Source organism: Peromyscus eremicus, chromosome 5 (assembly GCF_949786415.1).
Source record: "Peromyscus eremicus chromosome 5, PerEre_H2_v1, whole genome shotgun sequence".
Classification (NCBI taxonomy): Eukaryota; Metazoa; Chordata; class Mammalia; order Rodentia; family Cricetidae; genus Peromyscus; species Peromyscus eremicus.
The window spans coordinates 133640155-133662884 of NC_081420.1; the positions used below are offsets into that span (position 1 = coordinate 133640155).

General features: G+C 41.8%; 1 long non-coding RNA gene across 1 annotated transcript; it reads right to left on the reverse strand.

Annotated features, from left to right (window-relative positions):
• Nucleotides 1-2286: 2286 nt before the first annotated feature.
• On the reverse strand, nucleotides 2287-22338 carry LOC131912048 (uncharacterized). The gene is made up of 4 exons (XR_009379503.1): nucleotides 22001-22338; nucleotides 17208-17270; nucleotides 5879-6026; nucleotides 2287-2720 (listed from the first exon to the last, which is right to left on the reverse strand). It is a non-coding gene; the product is annotated as an uncharacterized LOC131912048 (long non-coding RNA).
• Between the last annotated feature and the right edge of the window lie 392 nt (nucleotides 22339-22730).

The following is a 22730-nucleotide window of genomic DNA, read 5'->3' on the forward strand; positions in this document are numbered from 1 at the left end:
AAAACCACTCACAGCAGCCAGTGAGACGGCTCATTGGGTACAGAGGCGTGTTGCCAAGCCTCACTACCTGAATTTAATCACTAGGATTTCCGTAGTAGGAAGACAGAACTCCTGCAAGCTGTCCTCTAACCAGCACACACACACACACACACACACACACACACACACACCCCAAATAATGTAACAAAATTTACAAAAACATGTACGATCTGGGGCACCAATATGATCTATAAACATAGACCCAACATGTGCATTTGCATAATATGCCCAGAGCAAGCTGGCGAGGTGGATTAGCTGATCATGGAGCTTCAGGTTCAACTGAGACCTGCCTCAATAAATATGGTGGGAAGTGAAGTAAGAAGATGTTTGATGTCAATTGTCAATCTCTGGCTTTCACACTCCTATATACATGCACATGCACACCACACACATACACATGCACACCACACACATGCACATGCACATGCACACCACACACATACACATGCACATGCAAAAAGCAAAATAAATTAAAAAAAACTGTTATCAAAGGAGACCACCAGGCATGGAGACAGGGTTGGGAGAGGGTCTAAGGAAGACTTCATCAAATAAAGTATTTTTTTTTTAAGTAAACATGCACTGTTTTGAAAAAATGCTTAAAAATTTTTATATAATCACGATCACTTAGAATAATCCAAAATAGACACAGGAACAATGGAAAATCAAAAGAAAGTTGTGACATTAATTATTTATCTTGTGGCTTTATTTTCCTGGAAGTGAAAATTGCAAAGGATCCAGCCCTTCTGAGAACGTCAGCTTAGTCACGGGCTCTCAAGTTCTTAAACATGGCCTAAGAATGTCAAAATCAGACATCTTTCAATGAGAAACATTCAACAATAAGTGTCTCAATTCCTTGTTTCCACTCTGTATCATATTTTGGAAGTTCTGCCTCCCTGGGAAGGTAATGTTTGCAAATTTAAAACACGGCCCTTCAGTATTACTTAGCTGACATAAACAAATTAAAAGAAGGCCAGCCTAAGCCAGTTGTGTTTATCAACCTGATCCCCTCTGAAAATGAGAGGCGAAGTCAAATGCCCTTTAATACTATTTATTAGTGGAGTAATAGAATACATTTGACAAGTTGAGCAGCTTTAACAGGCAGCTGTTAAAGTCTCTACAGGCCTGTTTAGAATGAAATGGGAGTGAGAGACAGTCCTGTAACCGGTTCTATGAACAGCTCAGCCATCAACTCCATCCTAACCAAGTACTTTTTATCCAGCTAATTTACGGAGTGAGTCCCTCAGGGTCTCCAGCGTCTAGCAGTGCAGCTCATTAGAGCCCATAGCCAACTTTTCTCACTGTAGCCCAGAAAGCATGTGTGCTTAAAATATAATTAAATGGCAAACAAACAAGATCCTTAGTCGCTGACAGTCTCAGGATTTGTAAATTGACAAAGGCACGAACTTCTATGCGATTATTTAGAAAGCAGGATGAATTCCAGCCACTTATGGCAAGACATTTGCCCAACCGTTCATCCTGCATGCAATTAGGACGCTAAAGACTTGGGCTACGAGTTCCTCGTGGGAATTAAACTTGCAGGTCTCTTACAAACGCATAATGTGGTAAGACTTGCTGTCCAATGAGGTGTCTTATTGAAATGTCCCAGGCCGTTTCGCTTGTCACAGCTGTCCTTTCAGCCGCTTGCACTCACAGTGCATAGCTTTCATTACGAAAATAGAAATTTGTGTCCTAAGTGCTGTTACATTACTAATGCTAAATATTTAATTCCCCGGGGTTCCAATTATGGTTGAGCGCTGGCAACACTGATTCCGCTCTCTAATAACAACTGTAAAGGCAATTGGAGCATTTTTCAATTAATTAAATACATAGTGAACGAGTAACCTCTTGTCATTTTGCCCTCCAGGACCTGAGCTAATTGCTGTAGAATAAAATGTTTTGAAAATTAACTGATATTCTGGGCTGCACACAGTTATACCATTAAATTACAGTTTGCACAGTGAAGTTTGTCTTCTGATAGTTTCACTCCATGGTCTGCAGCTGTGAGAATGTACCTGGTATTATGGGCTTAGCGGGGCCTCCAATTAGGGCTAAGTTGAAAGCGAGCATGGCCTTTCGGAACCCATCAGTAGCAATGATAGTTTGCGCTGCTCACAGATGAGTGGACGGGTTTCCACCAGAAAGTTCCCCAGACTTCATGACAAGCATTTACTATCCAGCTTCAACATTCTGAAGTGTGCTCAAAAGAATCCCTATCACTAATTATAGTCACACACAAAAGCTCAAAACTAAAGTTTTTGATTTTTTTATTTTCCCACATGAGAAAGTTGCTAATTGAATGTTTGGGAAAGGCTGCCTTTTTGAGATACTTTCTTGCAGTTTCTTGTTTCACCCTAGAAAAACATCATAAATAAGCCCCAAATTGATGTCTCAGCTGAGAAGGATGAATCATAAAAGCAGATGCCACATTTAAAATAAACCTTTTTCTGAAGTACAATGAAATTTGATTAAAGAGCTGGTCTCCTTGTAGCGAACGTTGCTGACAGGTGTTCCTTAGCACCGGCTCTTGATTGGTCATAATCTGAAATCCATGCTGGGAAGCGAATGCCCCCTCGCAGCTGTCTGTCTAGCAGGGATGATCCCCTAAACAGGTTTCACTGAATTAGTCTCCACAGAAGCACTCCAGCTCGGGAAGGAAGGCACTGCAAGTGAAATTAATCACTCTGGGAGAGAGGGAAGAAATAATAGAGAAAATTTAATCATTTCCATACCAATCTTTAGGGTTTAAATCTTTAATATTTCTAAGATTATAGTAACATCTTTGAGAAATGAATCTTAATTACAGGATTAGCATGGAAGTACCAGTCAGTTAATATAAATAGATCAGCCTAAATTGCTGATCTCTTTTAGACTAAAGTGGATAATGAGGACTTTTTAGAATTCTGAGGTTGAGTTGACTTTCTCAAGTATTAATGCCAAGATCATTGGAAAACACACATGGCCACATAGAGAAGAAAAATATAAATTCTCTGAAGGTTTATTGAAATATTAATCCATATGGAGTGTAACATCTTAATAGACCACTAGCTTAATATATTTGTTACTAACAATTCCTTTTTTGCTGTTGGGGATCATCAATCATTCTTAACATGAGAAACCACTGAATCTGTCAATGACGACTTGTTGAGCTGGTTCAGTAGGTAAAGGTATTTGCTGCCATGCTTGTGACCTGGGTTCAATCCCTGGGTCCCAAATGGTAGAAGGTGAGAACCGACCCCGACAAGTTGTTCTACATTCCTGCTATGGCATGTATACATGCACACACATGAACATAAATAAGTAATATCAAATCTAGATATACAAATAATTAATTACCGAAGGTATGGATGTTTTCCAGACCCTCAAAACTATATTTTTAAACTGAAAAGTAAAGAGGATTTGCACTTTCAATATAAGTGGTTCAGATACTGTTTGTATTGAGAGGCACATCAGGAGCTGGGATGTAGCTCAGTGAGTTCCTGTCTAGTATGTGTGAGGTCCTAGGCTCAATCCCCAGCACTGAGGAAAAGAAGAGAAAGAAATGGATTGAATTTTGTTCCCAAAGGCTCATGTTCCTAGTTTTGAAAAACAGTCATTTTACTAACTGACTAATACTCTGTGGCTAAGACTGAGTGTGGTGGTATACACCTATGATCTCAGCATCTGGGAGATGGAAGCAGGAGGGTCTCAAATTAAAGGCCAGCTGGGACTGCACAGGGAGATGCTGTCAGACAACAACAAATAAGCAGATATATGGTCCAAACAAATTAAACCTAATCTTCTAAAAACCCTGTGACTACAGTAATCACTAAAGCCTGTGTATTTAGTACCAATGTTCCCAAGTTACTGGGCCCGGCTGGCCAGTTGGAGTCAGTCACTAGATCCCACAGAAACAGTCTTCATCACTGTCCAGCCACATCTCCCGCTGGGATCACATGCTCTTGGATCAAGTGCCCTCTCCCTCCTCCCTCAGTGTGACCTAGCATACCACATGTGCAGAGGGGCTGGCAGCCCAGCCACACAGTCCTAACTAGGTCTTATCTGTTATCCAAACACACTCTGACCATGGGCTCTGAGAGCAGAGGATCCAGGTCCACCTGAAGCTGCTAACTGGTTTGACCTGGGTCCAACCTCTTGATGCTTAGCCTCCTCTGGTCTCCCCACTCAGAGAAGGGACAGTTTAACTCCTCAGTGTCTGAATACTTGAGGAGACAAGTCACCAAAGACTTGTGTGTAATGCATCCATATCAGTATGCAGAGCAGAGAGAAAAATCAGAGCCACTATGGGCCTTGTAAGAGCTTTTTAAGAATTAAAGCTTTATCTTTAGTCCCCAAAGAGTACAAGCCAAAAGCAGGTCTGTTTGGCATTTGCAAGTGAAGGATGAGAGCTGAGGATGTGCTCATTGGTGAATAGCTTGCCTAGCATGCCCAAGGTTCTCTACTCCATCGCCAGCTCCACAAAGAAAGATAATGGAGAATCGGCAAGACAAATAAAGGCATTGTTTAATACACTGAACTTTTGATATGGCCTGTTTCAAAACTGACTTTCTTATTCGAGAGTGTGTTCCCCATGTCTGAGGCTTAAACTCCAGAGTTCCCCTCCCCTGGTTAGAATGAGTCTTGCAGGAAGCTATGGGACCTCAATGACTGGAAAGGAGGAGCCAGAGCAAGTTCCCATCCTGACACTTGAGTGGGAAAAACAAAATAATAAAACTCACAGAACTGAATGCTGGTCTTTAGCTCGGTGCTTCCAAGTGACCATTCCACATCAGTCTAGTTCTATCACCTGGTCTCCAAGCCCACAAAGCCCAGGGCAGAGGAGATCTACAGGCAGGGCCAGGAGAGATACCCCTGGCAGCAATGGAGGGCACAGAAGCAGTTTAAGAAATGTCAGAAAAAACTAAAATAAAATGATACCAAGTCCTCTAAGGAGAACTGAGCTTTACAGTCCGGCTTGCACTGATGACCCTGAGTTGGCCCCAACACCTCGTGAGACTCCACCCATTATTTCAGAGGTAGATAGGCTCCTTTAGCAAGATCTCCAATACCAACAGCCACTGTTAATTCTTAAGACGTGGCTATTCTGAAAACCCTCTCCCTGAGGGCTGCAGATCATAGTGGCTTGGGCGTACTTAGATAGTTTTATGGTTAATACACTGCAGTATAAATAAATATAGCTTAGTGTAAGCACCTCTGCTGAAAATATGTATGCCATAAAATGACAAATAAAATAGGTCAATAACTAAGCCCATAGTAAATAGCTCAGGCATAACATTAGCATTAACTAAGATAAACCCGCCTTCTTCGAAACTGATGATAAATTTATTCACAATGGAATTTCAAAATGAAAAGCTAAATGTGAACTTACATATACTCCACTTCAGGTGAGAAGAGGTCTTAGGAAAACAAACACAGCTTATGCATTTGTGTGCTCAACTAACACTCTGCACTGTTCTGATTCAATGTTATATCACAAAGACACAGTAGGTGCTTAATAACCTGTCCATGAGCAGAGCTGTAATTTACATACAGCTTAAATGCCAGGTAAGCAAAAGAGAGATACCAGGCTATTGTCAACTCTCTTTGGGGGATGTTTAGAGTGAAAACAAAGGTCTAAAGTGTATACTGTACACTGACTTTGATGGGAGTTGGGGCAAAGGCTACTGGGTAATAGTGTCTTGTCTTGGTTGAGTTTAATAGGAGAAGACAATGGCTGATCTGAAGATACTTGGAGTAGGTGATGGGAATGTAGGATACCTCTGTTTTCAACACCAAATACATTCTGAAAACCCCCAACTCTCCTTCCCTGAGCACCCCACAGAGTGTAATCTTCCCCCTGTACCTTTAAGACAACTGCAAGGACGAGCTGCTGCTGGACCCCAAATCTTCATTTTCTTGACTCTCTCCCACACTCCCGTCTTCAAGAAGGAAACCATGCTAGAGTCCACTGCTTTGTTCTGAAGTTGAAATGTGCTGTTAGATTCCTGGCACTGTAATGAGATCCCAGAGAAAGGAACTTACAAGGAGAAAGCGCTGATCTGGGCTCATGGATTTAGAGGCTAAGTCCTGATGAGTCAGCTCACTGCTGTGGACCTATGTTGAGGCCACACACTCACAGCAGGAAGGCATGATGGAGCCAGACTTCTTACACTGCAGGCCAGGTAACAAAGAAGAGACCAGAGACCCACAAAATCCTTTGAGGTCACAACACTGATGACCTTTAGGCCCTAATTCTGACAGGTTCTGTGACCTCCCAATAGTACCACCTTGAGGGCCAATCTTTTAGAAGAGGTCTTTGGAGTAATGTCAAACTACAAGTCTGTAAATGCTTTGTTTTGTTCCTACGTTTTTTCTTTTGTCACAGTTTACTATTATATTTTTAAAGTTGCTTTATAGTTTTCAGCCTGGCATATAGAGTCACCCCTGAGAAGTAAACACTGACCAATTTGAAAAATCAATGACTTCTAATTCAATCTGAGGTTCCAGAGAAAAATGTTAACCCCAAAATTGGAGATAGTCGGGAAGATAGAGAGAATGACTGTCCATAGCAGAGACCTCTGGGAAACACTTTCACAGTAGGAAAGCCCAGGCTAGGATTGACCAGCTGCTGGAGTCTTGCATTCAAATCTGGCCAGGAAGAACTAGGAGAGTATAGTCAGCTGGAGCCTCATGCTGTTGAAATGTCTCTCCTCAGCTTCGTCAAGGTCCAGAGCCTATACCAGAGATAAATCTTCCTTGGGCTTCTGGCAGGGGAAAAGAAAGTAAGCCCTGTGAAATATGCCAGAACATTCTATTCCATTCTGTTCCTACTAAGACCTGCCCAGTAGAAGAGCTTCTTAACCTAGTCTAACCTGCAAAGTTCCCAGTGTCAGGCTCACCCAAGCTCCTACAACACCCAGCTCTGGCCATCACTAAGCAGAGACGGCTGGGAGGTGCAGGGCTGAGGGCTCACTAAAGGCTGTAGCGTGCTTCCCCTCCTCTCCACACACCCCTGAAGGCTACATTCTTGTTACTAGCTCTTCACCCAGCCATCAGAAGGAAATTACAAAGCACAGTAAGGAGAAAAGCCCACTTTGACTAGAGCTGGGGCCGAATGCAGACAGCAAGACAGACGTTTAAAGCGAGGGGAACTACAGTGGCTTGTGTGATGCTGTCACTTCCAAAGCTCGTGTGTTGGAAACTCAGTCCTCAATGCAACAGCATTTGGAGGTGGATCTGAATGGGGAGATGTCACGAATGGATTAATGCTGCTATAAAAAGAGCTTGAAGGACTGGGTGCTTCTTCTCCCTCTCTGCCATGTGAGGACAGAGCATGAAGGCCTTCACCAGCCTCCAGAACTATGGAAGTAAATCCTCCTCCTTCCAATTACTCATCCTGTCACCCTGTTATAGCAACACAGGTCAGCTAAGACACCACACAGGAAACAACTCCAGTGGAGAAAGAAGAGGGTGCGCGAGGACAGAAGAAAAATACCAGCAGAGAGGAACAAAATACACGATGCTAGAGCTCCAACAGAAATGAAGGTGTTTTTACTGTGTGGATCCCACTGAGGAAAGCCTCTTGGAGTAAGGACATACTGTCATTTAAACTGCCAAAACTGAAGCACATGGAAAAATGCCTAAAAAACAAATAAAAAAGGTTAACAGCTTGGGCATGAATCCCAATGCTCAGGAGGCAGAGGTAGGCGGGTTTCTGTGAGTTTCAGGCCAGCCAGCACAATATAGTGAGACTATGTCTTTAAAAAAAGCTAAAATAAATATTACACAGACCATAGAGAACATGGAGAGATGTCCAGGTAGAAAACTTGGATCTACAGATTTTAAAGAAGGAAGAATACTGGAAAGGAGGAAGTGAGGCTGACAGAGGACAGAAGACACCATTACAAAAGTGACTTGATGCCTGGGTTACTGGGGCAGGAAAGATGCCTTGAGCCACAGTGAAGGCTGAGGAAGAGGGCTCAGAGGAGAGAGAGGAAAGCAGGAAAGTTACACACCTATGCCCAGGCAATGGAGAGTGCCAAGGTGGAGGGCAGTGTGCCAGGGGCAAGCATCTTTGAGGACCAAGATGGAGTCCAGCAGCAGGAGCCAGAGACACTGTGATGTGCACACAGAGGTTAAGTGGGATGAGAGCTGAAGGCTACAAGCTGTCAAAAAGCCCCTTGGATTGCTAAACAACATGATAGGATGAGATCATGGAGACAGCTGGAGACAGCCGATAGGAAGACGTGTCCACAGCTTGTCCACAGCTTCCCAAAAGGCAGAAAGCTAAGGAGGTAAACAATTCCCCATGCACCAGAGGAGAGACAGGGCCAGGGGGTTAAATCAGACTGGGAGGAGCTGTTTAAAAGTGAAAGGAGTACTTTAAAATATAGAAGAAAAGTAGGAAATTAGGATAAACCAAGTGATTGGCTGGCCAGAGGCGAGCCCATTTCTATGAAAATGTGCCACAATTGTAGAGCTACTGGAATCAATACTATTACTAAATATAAAATCACGAGTGTCTTAATTTTATTGTATTTTATAACCACTTTGAGTAAGTCTGTGACTCATATAAATTCAAAAACAACTCGGGCATTCTGAAGACACAGACCTGTAATACCAGATAGTAAATGGCTGAGGCAGGAGGACTCCAAGTCCCAGGACAACCTGAGAACTCTGTGTTAAACTTTAAAACATAAAAAGAGGGCTGAGAATATATCTTACTGGCAGAGTGTTTGCCTATTATACACTGGGGAGGGGATGTTCAAATTCTTCTTAAAGGGGCCTATACCACAACAAAGCTCCCCAAATTGATGGAGTTTAGCAAAGGCTCTCAAGCACTTTCTTCTGACCTTGCACTTAGAAAATAGTGATATGTACACACTTACCCCAAACAATTTCTTTCCTTTTTTTCTTCAAGACAGCTCTGGCTGTCCTGGGACTCACTCTGTATACCAAGCTGGCCTCAAACCCATACCTTCCTGCTTCTGCCTCCTGCTGGGATTAAGGGCGTGCATCACCATGCCCAGCCCAAAGCAATTTCTTAATAAGGACATTGGCTCAATACAGTCTTACCAAGTTACTCTCTACCTTCTTCTCTGGGCAATTTTGGTTTTAATTTTGAAGATCTTCCCAAAGAGCTTACATGTCTTGGCTACTTTAAGTCTACAATGAACTACAATTTGAAACGCACTAGAGTTTTACAGATCAGGTATTTAAGATACCAGACAAGTACAAAATTTTCCTTAACAAATACGAAGGAGGAACTGGATTGAACCTCCTGACCTGAAAGAGTCTTACAAGTGTGTTTTATGAGAACAAGCTTCTATCTGATTTGCACTCCGCCCCAAAGCTCTTTTTCCTCACTGTGGCCTGGGAGGGAGCCCAAGGCCTCCCAGAGGCTAGGTGAATGTCTACTGCATTGCTCTACCTCAGGCTCACAAACCCAAACCTATAAATTCTTTTCCAGGACACCTCATTTCTGATGAGTTCAGAAAAACACAACGAGCTGTTAAATAGACTGCTGTCTGGGCAGACGCATTCATCCTTCAAGAAGTTGTAGCTAGACCTGACCTCACTCTGGTAACCTGCAGCCTAACTCCAGTGTGTGTCCCTCTTTGCAGCCACTGTCCTGCTTCCCCAGGTCACGTGCGTCTCCTTCAGGACACAAGCCTGACTGGCACTTGGTCTCTTTATCCAATGCTGCTTCATAGCATTCATCATCACTGGTGTCTGTCTCCTGAATCTGAGTTCTAATAATGCACCACTGTGTGGGCTCCTTGTGTGACTTTTTCCTTATCTCTACACCCCAGTCTAGAAGTGTGAGTTAGGGGCAGGGCACTATGACGTCTTCTTTATTGTTAGAGTCCCAGTGACTCAAAGCACTATGACACTGGATAGACACTTCAATACATTTTTCACAAATCAATGACTGCATAGCTTTATAGGGTTTGTGTGTACATCTCATCTTTTAGCTTGTCATTTATTAGATGAAAAAGCATTTAATTATCTTATTCTTCTTACATAATGATGATTATGACCACATTAGGCTAAAGATAAAGCCACTGAAAGACAGGGGTAGCATAAGTCTAGTTCCTCACTCAATAAAGTTAGAGATTTATAATTTGGATTATAGATGGGATCACTGGGTCATTAATTACACTCAATGTTTCTTAGAAAGAAAAAGATTGGGCTGGGCATGGTGAAGCATGCCTTTAATTCTAGCATTTGGGAGGCAGAAGCAGGCAGAGTTCTTGGCCAGCTTGGTCTACAGAGCGAGTTCCAGAGCCAGGACAGCCAGGTGTCACATTACTGTGTCTTATGTAAGGAATTACATCTTATGAAAGGAAGTCAGATTAACAACACTTCTTAAAATAATGGCTTTCCAAGACATATCTTGTCTCAGTAAGTAAAATGTAAATGTGACTCAGTATAATCCCATAAGGGCTGGGTAGGAATCAGGGCTGTTTTTCCCATTAAGCATTATGTAAAGTAGCTTCATTATTTAGGGGCCATATACCCCAAAAGGATTACTTTTTGCTTTTTAGTTCTTTCTTTCTCTAATTAAGTGCACAAGATGAATTAAAAGCACTTTCTGTATCACCGCCAATCTGACACCATGTAGGTATTCCGCAGGTGAGATGGAGTGGCCAAAATGTCCATCTATAGATCCAGAAGTCACAGTGCAGTCTTGATGTCCAGTCTCTGTTAAACCTGGAAAACTGCCCCAAATTTTCCTGAGTAAACTGTGAGCTTCACAGCAACAGTGTGTATACTTTTCCACACCCAGGAAAATTTACCAAGAAGAGAGATGATCTAAAAAGTATTCCTCTAAGCATGAATGAACAAAACCCAGATTCTGAAACAATGTGATCTTCTATTTAACTACGAATAATTTAAGATAGCTTATATGTTTTAAAATCATTAACTAATGTAGTTGTTATAAGAATTCCACAAAAATGTAGATATTCTCCTTGCTTTTGTTCTCTCTGCAAAAATCAATTACAGTCTGTAAAATAATCACCTATTGATAGAGGTGTGCTCCACAATTCCACTAGTGGCCACGCATCCCAGGAAAATAAGCTTATATTCACACACACACACACACACACACACACACACACACACACACACACACAGCCACATGACTTTGTACAGCAGCTTTACCTGTCATAGTCAAAGCCCAGAAAGAACTATGATGCCCCAACCATGTGGGGTTAAACTGCAGCACCCCTATGCTTTGAGTTGCTACTGAAGGGGAGGTAGTTAAAATAGACACACACACACACACACACACACACACACACACACACACACACACCATGAAACGTCCTAAAACAAGCAATCCCAAAGATCACCTGCTGTCCTTAGACAACATACATAGGAATAGAGGGCAGACTAATGGCTGAAGCAGCTGTGTGTGTGTGTGTGTGTGTGTGTGTGTATCCACAAAGGGGAAAGAGGAAGTCTCTGTGGTGATGGAAATATTCCTATCTTGATTATTCAACATCAATATCTAGGCTGTGACATTGAATATACTGCAAAGTACTGCTGGGAAAACTGGAGAAAGGGTTCAAGGACACATCTAACATTTTATACAACTGCCTTTGATTCTAAAATTATCTCAAAATATAATATTTAATTAAAAATAAAATTAAGAAGGGGAACCAGGTGTGATAGCACTCAAGAGACAAAGGCAGGCAGATGTCTGTGAGTTTGAGACTGGCCTGTTCTATATAGAGAGTTCCAGAACAGTCAGGGATATATGAAAACACATATGTCAAAAAAAACCAAAAACAAAACCAAAAACCACCTCAAAACCAAAAACAAATAACAACAACAAAACACACACACTAAAACAAAAACATGAAGGGAAACATTCTAGCTACTGAATTTGCTTTGCTATACTGAGACATAAGCTTCAGAAATCACCCCTGGGCTTGGAGTCTTTGTAATGACCATGGAGGTGGATGAAGTACAGACTGGGCCACTCACACAAAACCCAGAGCTATTTCTGCACCTGTTGGCATCTTCCAGTCTCCCTGGTTCCTTGCCTGGGGGTGATCTCTAGGTAGACACACACTTTCCAGGTTCCTGCCACTGGGGTGGGAGGTATCCTCTGTAGACTAATCCTTCCCTTTCTACTGATGCTACAAAGGCTCCTGCGATGGATTCCCAGACAGCAAAGAAGTAGGTCACAGCTTCCCAAAGGTCGAAGGGATGATAGTTTTCTTTACACAAATCTGATCTTCCCACACACAATGAAGCCTCTGCCAGGCGAGGCAATTTTCTTCCAGATTCTGAACGGCACTGATGTATTTGTTTAGGAGGAAATGTTCTACTGGGGGTGGAGGGGACTAATACAGACAATTAAACAGTATAAGCGATGCCTGTCATCTTTTTTCTCCCATAAGTATAATAAAGGCAGGTTAGAAGGTGATTTGGAACCTAATGATATTTAATTGTCAGAAGAATCATAACAGCAAAAGAATTTATAAAACTTTTTCAATCATCAATATTCATTCAATCAAATAAAGACATTTTAGAAAAAAAACAACATAAAATGTTTTTGATTTTCCCTATTCTTTGATTAAAGAAGCAAATATTCAACAATCTTCGGTAATATTAAACATTTTCAATAAAACTAGTGATATAGAAGTGTTCACCTCCCACACAGGACTGAGGACTGGTGCTAAGAGAATACTGTAGTCTAGAAACAGCTACCTTGCCCAAGCACGCCAGCATCACTGAATGCCCACGGGCTCCATGTCCTTTGCATCTAGATGGAAACAGATCTCAGGAAACCCAAGAACATTGGCTGAGTCTAAAAATAATAATTATTTGTCATGATCATTGTCAGTCCTTAACATCTTGTACACCACTGATTACAACTTAACTTGGCCATGCTGCTTCATGCTTGGGAGAAGACAAACCACTAATCAATTGTGGACACTAATTGAAAATGCTACCTTGTAGAGGCATTTTAATAACTTAGTAATGGGGTGAAGTGTTCCCTCTAACTGATACTTTAAAATGGTTTCAATAACAAAAATGTCAGCCAGGGTGCACGCAGCCTTTGCAAACACGAAAAGCTAGTCTGAATAAGTGACCAAACCTCCCCTGGAAGGGGCAGGATAATTTTGCAAGTGGTGGAGGTCATATGGAAAATAGAATTATATGCTAATTTGTTCCTATATTAAGTTATCATAGAAGGTCAGGTGAAACACAGTAAAGTGAATTCTGGAAAAAAATTAAGTAGACTGCTATGAACCATGGCAGAGTAAACTTTGTCTTAATACAAACAAGAAAGCTTTTGAAAGCAGGGTCTTTCTTCCGTTATTATTTCTAGATAATCACATACGTCATTTAAAAACAAAAGTGTTTTCTACAAATAGTTCTTCCCTAAAGAACTGGGACAGGATTTTAAGAGAGAAAAGAAATAGAGAACAGTCTAATAATCAAGGGAATAATTTTCTTCAAAACAAAACAAAACAAACTTTACTTCAACTATTTAAATTAATTTACAAAGATAATTCTCCTGCACTGTTGAATGAAGAGATAAACACTAAGTGGTGGGGTCATAAGTTACTACTATAATGCTTTATTTTTCCCCAAATAAACTAAACAACAATAGAGGTGTTTCTGCTTAATATAGTGTGGTCTGAGGAAAAGATACCTTATTTCAAAATCTATTTGAGGGAAAACTGTACTTTTGTCCTTAAAAGATAAAATTCCATGGCTATTACACTAACTTAAAAACTATAAATGCAATATAAATGGCTGAAGACTCTAGGATACTGGTTTCAATGGCACATCCCTCATATTTATTTCCAAAGTCCACTTAGAGGAAGAGAGGAAGAACCTGGGGGGCGGGGGTTGTAGAGATGAACCCTTGGACACAGGAAGTCAAAGATACAGCTTTTCATAATATACCCCGTTTTCTGCAGGGCACAACAAAACAAGTGACAGAGGCCACCTGTGCCACACCTTAGGCAATTCTTGGGGACAACATGAAATCACAATTCTGTGTTGGTCCTTTTCTCCACTTAGATATTCGTTGCATTGTCAATTTCTTCTCCACATGTCCAGGGCCAGCTCATAAGGGAGTAAGCACAGTTGGCCAAACTTCCCTCAAATCAGCTCGTTTTTAATTTCTAAAAAGATTTTACATATTGATTTTATGACTTAGTTGCCATAAAATGGGCTGTTTCCATGAAATATCATTGTGTTATCATCATCTTTGAATGTGTCTTTTCCAGGTAAACGTCACCAGCTTAATTCACAACACTTTCTCCTGCCACGGGAGCCATGGGGGTATGAGTTAGACCTAAAATTTTCACACATTCTGATGTATAAATACATGGGTATTTATTTCTTCTTCGAAGGATTTTATGTATTGACATCTTAGTTCATAAAAAGGCCAAGATCACAGGAAAGAAGGGAACAAAATCGGACAAAAATGAAGGCCTGCACCGGTGTCTAAAAACCAGCACTCAGGGGATTAATCGTCACAGTGTCAAGACAGAGGTGGCCTGCCATGAAACACTGCATATCAAATACTACAACAACCCATGTGAAATGTTTTAATACACCCCATGTCATCTATAGACGGCTGTGTGTACACCTTTATTTTAATGTGGAAACTGTCCAAATATTAAGCCAGTTAAAGACAGCATCAGACAAATCAGCACCTAGTCTATGACTAAAATGAAGGCTCAAGATAAGATGAGAAGAACCCTTAAACCAAGGACCCGGCCTCGAGACCCCAGTTATCACAGCGACACCGACATTCTGGTGGGCTGCTTATGAAAACTGCATTTCCCTAGCTAGCTGGGAGGAATGAAAAGCTTCTTACAACCAGCTAAAAAGAAAGTCTCTTCCGTGCCCCTTGAAAAAGCTCATTTTCACATTACTCAGGCTTCATTATGCTAAATCAATATTCGTTTAGTCACTGGGGTTATTGACATATTTTAAAATAAAAGTATACCCTTCAGCTACTGCACTCATTACAGGTAATTTGTCTTGTCAGAGAGCAGGGAATATTATCTTAGTCTTTCAGGGGCTGACAGCCCATGGAAATACCTCCCCATGGTTACAACTGTAAATAATTTTAAGGTAAAATATTGAAAAATCAATGACTGCTTCCTGCAATCTGTCACAAACAAATCAATCATAATCTGTCCTGCCATCGAGTATGATTTGAAGGAGATGGGAGCAGATGTAATTCCTGGCTGGAGTCTCTCATCTCAAATCACTTCACATAATGGTGTCATCATTTAAACACTTAACAGTCAGGGCAACGGCCGCTGTTACATTGAGTTGGACAAAACCACGAGGAGGAGGAGGAGGAGGAGAATATGCCATCACTATTATGTTAACAAACATTTAATTGAAATGGTTGGTGCATTAGTAAATTTCCGCTGTGAACAGTTTTACCTGCCCCTTTCACAGCTCGAAATTAATCACGGCTGCTTTCCCATGTCCTGACGGGTAGGAAGTTAGCCTATGACTCAAACTGTACTCTCTAAAACACTTGCGCTTTTTACTTAAAAAAAAAAAAAAACAACTATAGAAAACAAAATTTGGAATTAACAAATAAGACACATAGATTCCAGAACATTCTACAATTCTATCCCTATAACAATGACAAAAAAATAGAATTATATAAGTCAAGATCATAATTTCATGACCTAAAAAATTGGCAGAAAGGTCTCAGATGCCCAAAGGTTGAATTGTACATTTTCCTTCTATAATAAACATATTTCAACTTTGTAATGTTGTAGTGTTCTAAATGACCAGTGAGACCTAGTCAGCTTGAAAACATGGCATCCTCTAAACAAAAGCTGTACCATCAACTGCTGTATTAAAAGCCAGAGTCATAACCCAGCCATGCCAGGTGGGAAGCCGGTCATGGTCACGATGCTGAATCGCTGCGCCAATGCAAACTGCGTTCCAAGTGAGCACTCTGCTATCAGCGTTTTCTGACTACACTGTAATGGTTCCCCAGCTGCTGACACCCTGCGAGAAGACATGGGGAAAGGCATTTGAAACTAATATCCCTCCCTCTGCTCCAGGGCTCCCCCAACATCACTGAACTTCCAGACTACCCCGAGTCTTTTCTGAAGGTTTGTGATTGTAAATGTGCTCTAGTACCTTTAATGGAAGAAATCAATTTGAGCTACCACATTTCTTACCATTTTCCTAATTATATAATTAGACACCATGAAGCCCTTTACTGTTTTATTAATGTCCCTTACTAGATATAGGTCAGGGGCTAGAAATTTGTGACGACAGGGAAAATGTTGCCTTTCTTAAAAAGAAAAACGAACAGATATAAATACTATTAAACAAACGATTGAGGTCTGTGTCAACATTCCCAGACAAAGTAATTGCTCTCCTGAATGGCCTGATTTATAACTGAACCTTCTTGGTCAACGTGGTAACACAGGGCCAGATGACAGAGCCTCTCCTGAAGATAGAGTTGGAGCCCAATGTTGTTTTTCAGGAATCTTAGATTTCAATGCCAGCAGCAGGTTTGAAGACAAAAATGCACATGGGTAAATTATCAGAGATGCCATCCAGAATGTAGCGAGCCCCTGCAACAGCTGCAGAGTACACAGTAGCCAACCTAGTAGAGTGGGAAGGGAAAAGCCTGGCCAGGGTTTCTGAAAGCCAACAGAGCTCGGGCTGGAACCAGGCAAAGAAACCATGGCCCGCTATCTCCAGTCAGCCTCTCACTGGGTCTCTGCATCCCAGGGACAACCTGCAAGTCTTCCCATGTGCTGGGCTGGTAGCGGTGGGGTTGCTGGTGGTCAGCCACCATGGAGAACACACCCCTAGGTAAATGCACCAAAGGAATAGGAGGTAAATGAGGACAGTTGGACAACAGGCTGAGCTCATGTCAATCCCAAACTGAAATGTCATCTGCTAGAGCTGTGGAGGACGCCATCGCAGATCTAATTCGCAGAAAGAGGCTATTTTAAGGGTGCTGAGTAGGCCGAAATGCTATTTCTCAGCTCTCTAAACACAGCCTGTGGCCCTGGGAGAAGCAGGCTCAGAAAGTTAGCAGAGAAAAACAGGATGGTCCCCATAGCTCAAAATGAAAGAAACTGTGGTCCATTGGACAGAGTTGTCATGTATGATAAAGGTTCAGGGCTGCAGAGAAAAGTGCTCTTGACGATAGATAATATTACCTCCCTGTCTTCCGAATCACCTTCTTCCACGGGCAGTCAGGAGCTCCATTACCAACTGCGATTCTTAAAGAGAAAACGGCCACAGTTAGCTTCATCTCTCCTTCTGCTTCCTTCCTTCATGGAATTACAATTTAATTACTGATACCTCAATTGATTTTATTCTTGGATGATGCATTTCTTAAAAAGCACACTCCTTAGCTATCTCCACTAAAGAACATTTAGTACAACCTTCTCAATTAATCAGCCATAACCCATTACTTCAAAAAGGATGGCTCTTGATATTTTCAAGAGTGCCCCCACTGCAAATATTTCATATAAGACGAAGAATTCTAATGCATTTGAATACCTTTAATGAAACTTGAGACATGATAGTAAATCCAGCTCACAACAGATATGAAACTTGATAAACCTGAATGCTTAAATATTTCATTCATATGTATCTCTCTCAATATATATGCTTAGGGGGAAAAAACAAACCTCAATCCTCTTATGTTTAAATTCAACAACTCTATCATGGCTTAAATCAGAACAGACCCCTAAGCTTAAAGGTAAACAAAGAGGAATCCTATTTGTGCCTGCCTACCATTTTCTTTACATTTGTGCTGAGCTTCATGCTTGCTGTAATGCTTTAGCCTGAGTTTCCATAGGTTCCGATCAGTATGGGGAACACAAGTCTATTATTTACAAACAATTAAATAGTATTTCACATTACAGCAAGAGCACGCTAATGTCTACAACAATTCATAGAGAAGCATTCATTCTAGCAAAGGTAGACTAACTAGACTGCCTTTAGTAAAATTATCTTACGGGTGCGGGGTCAGCCACCAACTTTATTTATAATAAATGTTGTAATTTACTGTTCCTTGCTCTATTCCTTAGACAGCACAAATATTCTGCAAAGTAATTCTTTCTCAAAGTCTTTCTTCTTCACCTATACCCAGAGCCCTGTTTTTAATAACAATGACAGGTTTTGCATACACCTGTATACTTTCTATAATTAAGAGCTTGATGCAATGGCTGAAGATAGTGCTAAATTTATTCTTAAAAGAACCAGATCATAAAAATAATTCCAAAATGTGATTTGTTGTAACTATTATCTCCTTTAAATAGTAATTTAAATTCTATTAAATATCACAACCTTGGTCTTGATTTTATTTGTAAAAACCTGTTTATAAATCTTACTACCCAATGATATAATTCAAATAAATTATTCAATGAAATTCCAAAACAAATGATAAATTATTCAGACATTCCACAAATCAACAATTTTTAAATTTACCAAATTCCTGTTTAGTGCACTAATAGAATTCTAATAATCAAAGATCTCAAGTGGCATTTGCCCACCATCCACACTTAGCACCTATTACTAACATGTATACTCTACTGAAGCCACCTTGGTGCTATTTGGGAGTGTCACATACAGGCACACCCAAAGCATGCAGATAAGTCTTGGTATGTGCAAGAACACATCTCAGTCCATATGTGAAATAACACCATATTTTGGAAGTGAATTTAGCTTAAATATCCAAATATATTATAGAAACATTGTACTTGTCACCTGTACAGGAAATAGAAAAGACTCTGTGTAAGAGAACACAGAATACTAGCAATACTTTGGGGATATTAGATATGAACGTCTAATCCAATTTTCTCCAAGGTATCACTCCATATTATGGTAAATAAACAAATAAGAGCTGTATCAAGGTGTGGAATATCATTAGCCTGAGAAGAGGCTGGAAAACGGATTATACAAATGACAACTGCAGGAGAAAATGATATTTTCCTTTCCTGAACAAACGTTAAGTGCATCCTCACTAATAAAGACTTACACTCAAACTATGTTACAATATACTGGTTTTCAATTTTGAAGCTTCTAAGTTGATTTGCAAGCTAAATTGTTGCTGAGGTGTACTAGCGCTATGAAAACGCAGCCAATTTATACAGAAATAAGTCATCAGTGTTGCACTTCCGAGGAGAGCTGTGAAAGCAAACCAGTCATTACAGAAGAAGGAAAAAAATCACCCCTAGGTTTTACATGTTCATAGAGATGTGTCAGCTGCTGTTCTGTTAAGAACAACTATTCTCCACCCAAATGATGTTAAAAACAGAGGCTAATGCAGTGTAGAAACTGAAGAGGAATAGATGAAGACAGACATGCTACCACTCAAAGCAGGTGGTGCTATTTCAGAATTAAAATGTTGTTCCAACTATGACACTGTGCTCATGATCTATTTTAAACAACCCATTCAATTCACAAAGGATTACATGATTTCATTCATTTCCAGCTCATCAACTAAAGAACATTTTAATCTTTCCTAAGATTTCTAGAACTTATAAACATTCATAATTGTATTATTAATTAAACTGGATAATTCATTTATATTAATATTTCACATCTTTTAACACAATATATTTAATTTTAAAATAACACATGCATAACAGCATAAAAGATAGGGACTGTAGCTGCCAGAGAAAAACATTCGATGAAGGGGTCTGGGGGAATAATAAAGCAATTATCTCAAAATTAACGCTCTTGTTTCAGTTTCAGCAAACAAATCTAAGTAAGTCTTCCTTTGATTCTAGTTCCCCGTGTAATTCTAACCAGCTAATTATCCTTGAAGTCAAGAATGAGCCATGACTCTACACCTGGCCCTTCCCATCATATGCCCACGGTCCCCTCCACTTTCATTTCCTCTTTCTACCCTGAGGTTTAATATTGGAGGAAAGCACGGCCACATCTTACACAAATGCTGATTGACAGCCAGCTTCCAGGAAATGTCGAGCTACAAAGAGGAGGGGAATTTTAATGTAGCACTTATGTTAAAGGGTACGAGGTGCAGGGTAAGCCAAGGGCAAGTAGCCACCAGCATCCCCCATGTCATTGTCTTCACACTGAGAGATTCCTAGCTAAGGATGGTGATACTATTTTAACCATTACCCAGGTCATAAATTGGATTCTAAACTAATACTGTATCATCATTGGCTCACCAGTTAAAATATATAATATAGTATTTTGGAAGGAGTAAAAGTTTCCCTCTATTTCTACAAATGAAAACGAGCTGTTGCATAAACATTGTAGCTATGCACTTGATTGAAACGGAATTGTTTTAGATCATGAAGGCACTTGGGGAGACTGTTTCCTTCTCCAAACCTTAAAAGGCATACATTTCTCATCTATTACCTTTTCCTTAGATCCCTTTTCCTTGCACACTGAACGTGTCTTCCTCAACAGACTGGTTTTGACCACTAATGAATGTCTGCCTAACAATACAGCCCTCTAGTTTATGCTTCGCTTTCGAAATTAGAAGCCATTACTCCACAAAGACAGAGTACAAAGAGAGCCGACACAAGATATTGCCAAAAAGCCACAAGTAGTATTAGAACATGCCAGAACACTTAACATTCAACTATCATTCCTCTCTAAAACTTCTGTTGCCAAACTGCTCACAAAACCTGGAGGCTCAAAGACAGGTTTCCAGTGCAATTAAATTCTCCAGAAGCAAAACTGTACAAAATTATGCCCTCTTCGTATGTCTCCATTTACAGACAACATTTTCTCTGGATCTTAATTAAGATAACGATGCACACCTGTGTCAACATTCTCCAGCAAGACAGCCTTATCAATCATAATCCTTTAAGTACACTCGAAAACAGCAAAGCGATATGACAGAAGCAATCTGTTGCCTTTCCTGATGCCGGTGTTGTATCTCTGCCACAAGAAAGATGAGATCTTTAAAATCCAGCAGATCTGCTTTTCTAAGTCTTTAAAGTTTTAACTGTAAACAGCTATTACACTAAATAAACAGGCGTCCCCTCCTTTGTACTTGATAGAAACAATGACAACTCTACTTGTCCAAAACTTGAAGAGCAAGCTCCGTGCCACATCTTGGCAGAGCAATCGGGGTCTTACTGTAAAGCTCTATGTTTTAAGAGCTAGGCATAACTGGATCCGTGCAGACATGACAAACCAATAAACCCTTGGCAAGTTTTAAAATGAAGCTTAACAAGGCTACATTAAAAACAACCAGAGCAGCCTACCCCGAGTACAACATGTTTAGAAATACACGAATGCAGCAGTCAGGGAAATAAAAAGTCCTGGTGACTTGATCTGAGGGAAGATAGGTCCTACCTCTGCTCGTGGAAAATGAGCTTCAGCAACAAGAGAGCCGGAACTACAGCTAACAAGTGAGCAAGTCCCCAAATGGAAAAGCTGATGAACGGGAAGGAAAAGGTAGGGTGTGTGTGTGTGTGTGTGTGTGTGTGTGTGTGTGTGTGTGTGTGTATGGGAGGGGGTGTCCATCCTCCCCCAGTATTAAGATAAAAAGTTAAAACCTTATGTTTACCAAGTGAGAATACAAATGCTTTCTTATAAACAGGGAGAAAGGCCGCCAGATGCTATCCGAATTCCGTCTGCCAGCTAATGATCATCAGCCTTAGCCTTCCCTCACTTATTAACACAATTCTGTATCTGCCACAGGCGGCTGAGGCCAGCGGAGCAGCAGAGCCATCAATGTGCAAATAAAGCAGAAAATAGAGACATCCTTAAGAAATGAGCCTTAAATTTGATGTAGAACGGAGGTGACAACCACGGAAACAGAACCATAAATTCTAAATGTTTCAATATCTTGCAGGATTCTTTCTAGTCCTTCACACCCAAAACAAGACAGTAGTAGAAAAAAATAGGGTGGGGAACAAGATGGGGAGGGGGAACAGAAACAGCCAAGACACCCAAGCGGCAGGATTATGTAATGAGGATGTCTGCGTGACAGACTCGGGCTCTCGGTGGCACAAACCTCCTTGGCTCGCTTTCAGAAGTCGTCGTCCTGGACGAGAGCCGAGACACTGATTCAGGGGGACACGCGTGGGCCCGAGGGACACGCCCACGCGCGCCGGCCTGCACGCGGGCTGAAGCACCCGCATGGCATGTCCCAGGCTCTGGCGGCCCACGCGCGGGGCCCGGCCGCGTCCACGCCATCGGCTTGGTGCGCGGTTCTGCGCGGGCCGCGGACGCTCCCTCGTGGCAGGCCTCGCCGACCGTTAGCCGGGCTGAGCGGGCGGAGCCGGGGGCGGTGCGGTCGCGGGAGGCGGGGACCCTCGCGTCGGGGCGGGGACACTCTCTGCAGACACTCGAGCCTACCCGGAACCCGGAACGGTCAGCCCGAGAAGCAGTCTCGGGCCGTCGCGCGCTCCCCGGGGCTCCGGCCCCGCGCGCCGCTCCGTCTGGCTCACAGCCGCCCGCCTCAGCCGCGGACAGCTTCTGGTCTCCATGACAATACGCAGCCGAAGCCACGCCCAACCACGCCCCCTCGGCGCTGGGACTCCGAAGGAAGAGCCTGCGTCATCGAGAGGTGGGTCTAATGGAGGCCGGCGCCCAATCAGAGGCGAAGGCTGTGTAAGGGAAGGGCGGGGAGGGCCCAGAGGTTCTCGGAGAATGTAGTCCGCAGGGGTCCAACCTCTTGGGGGCGGAACCTTGTAGCCCGAGTGCGGGGCAAGGGACAGCCTGCGCGCGTGCGTGAAGGCGCG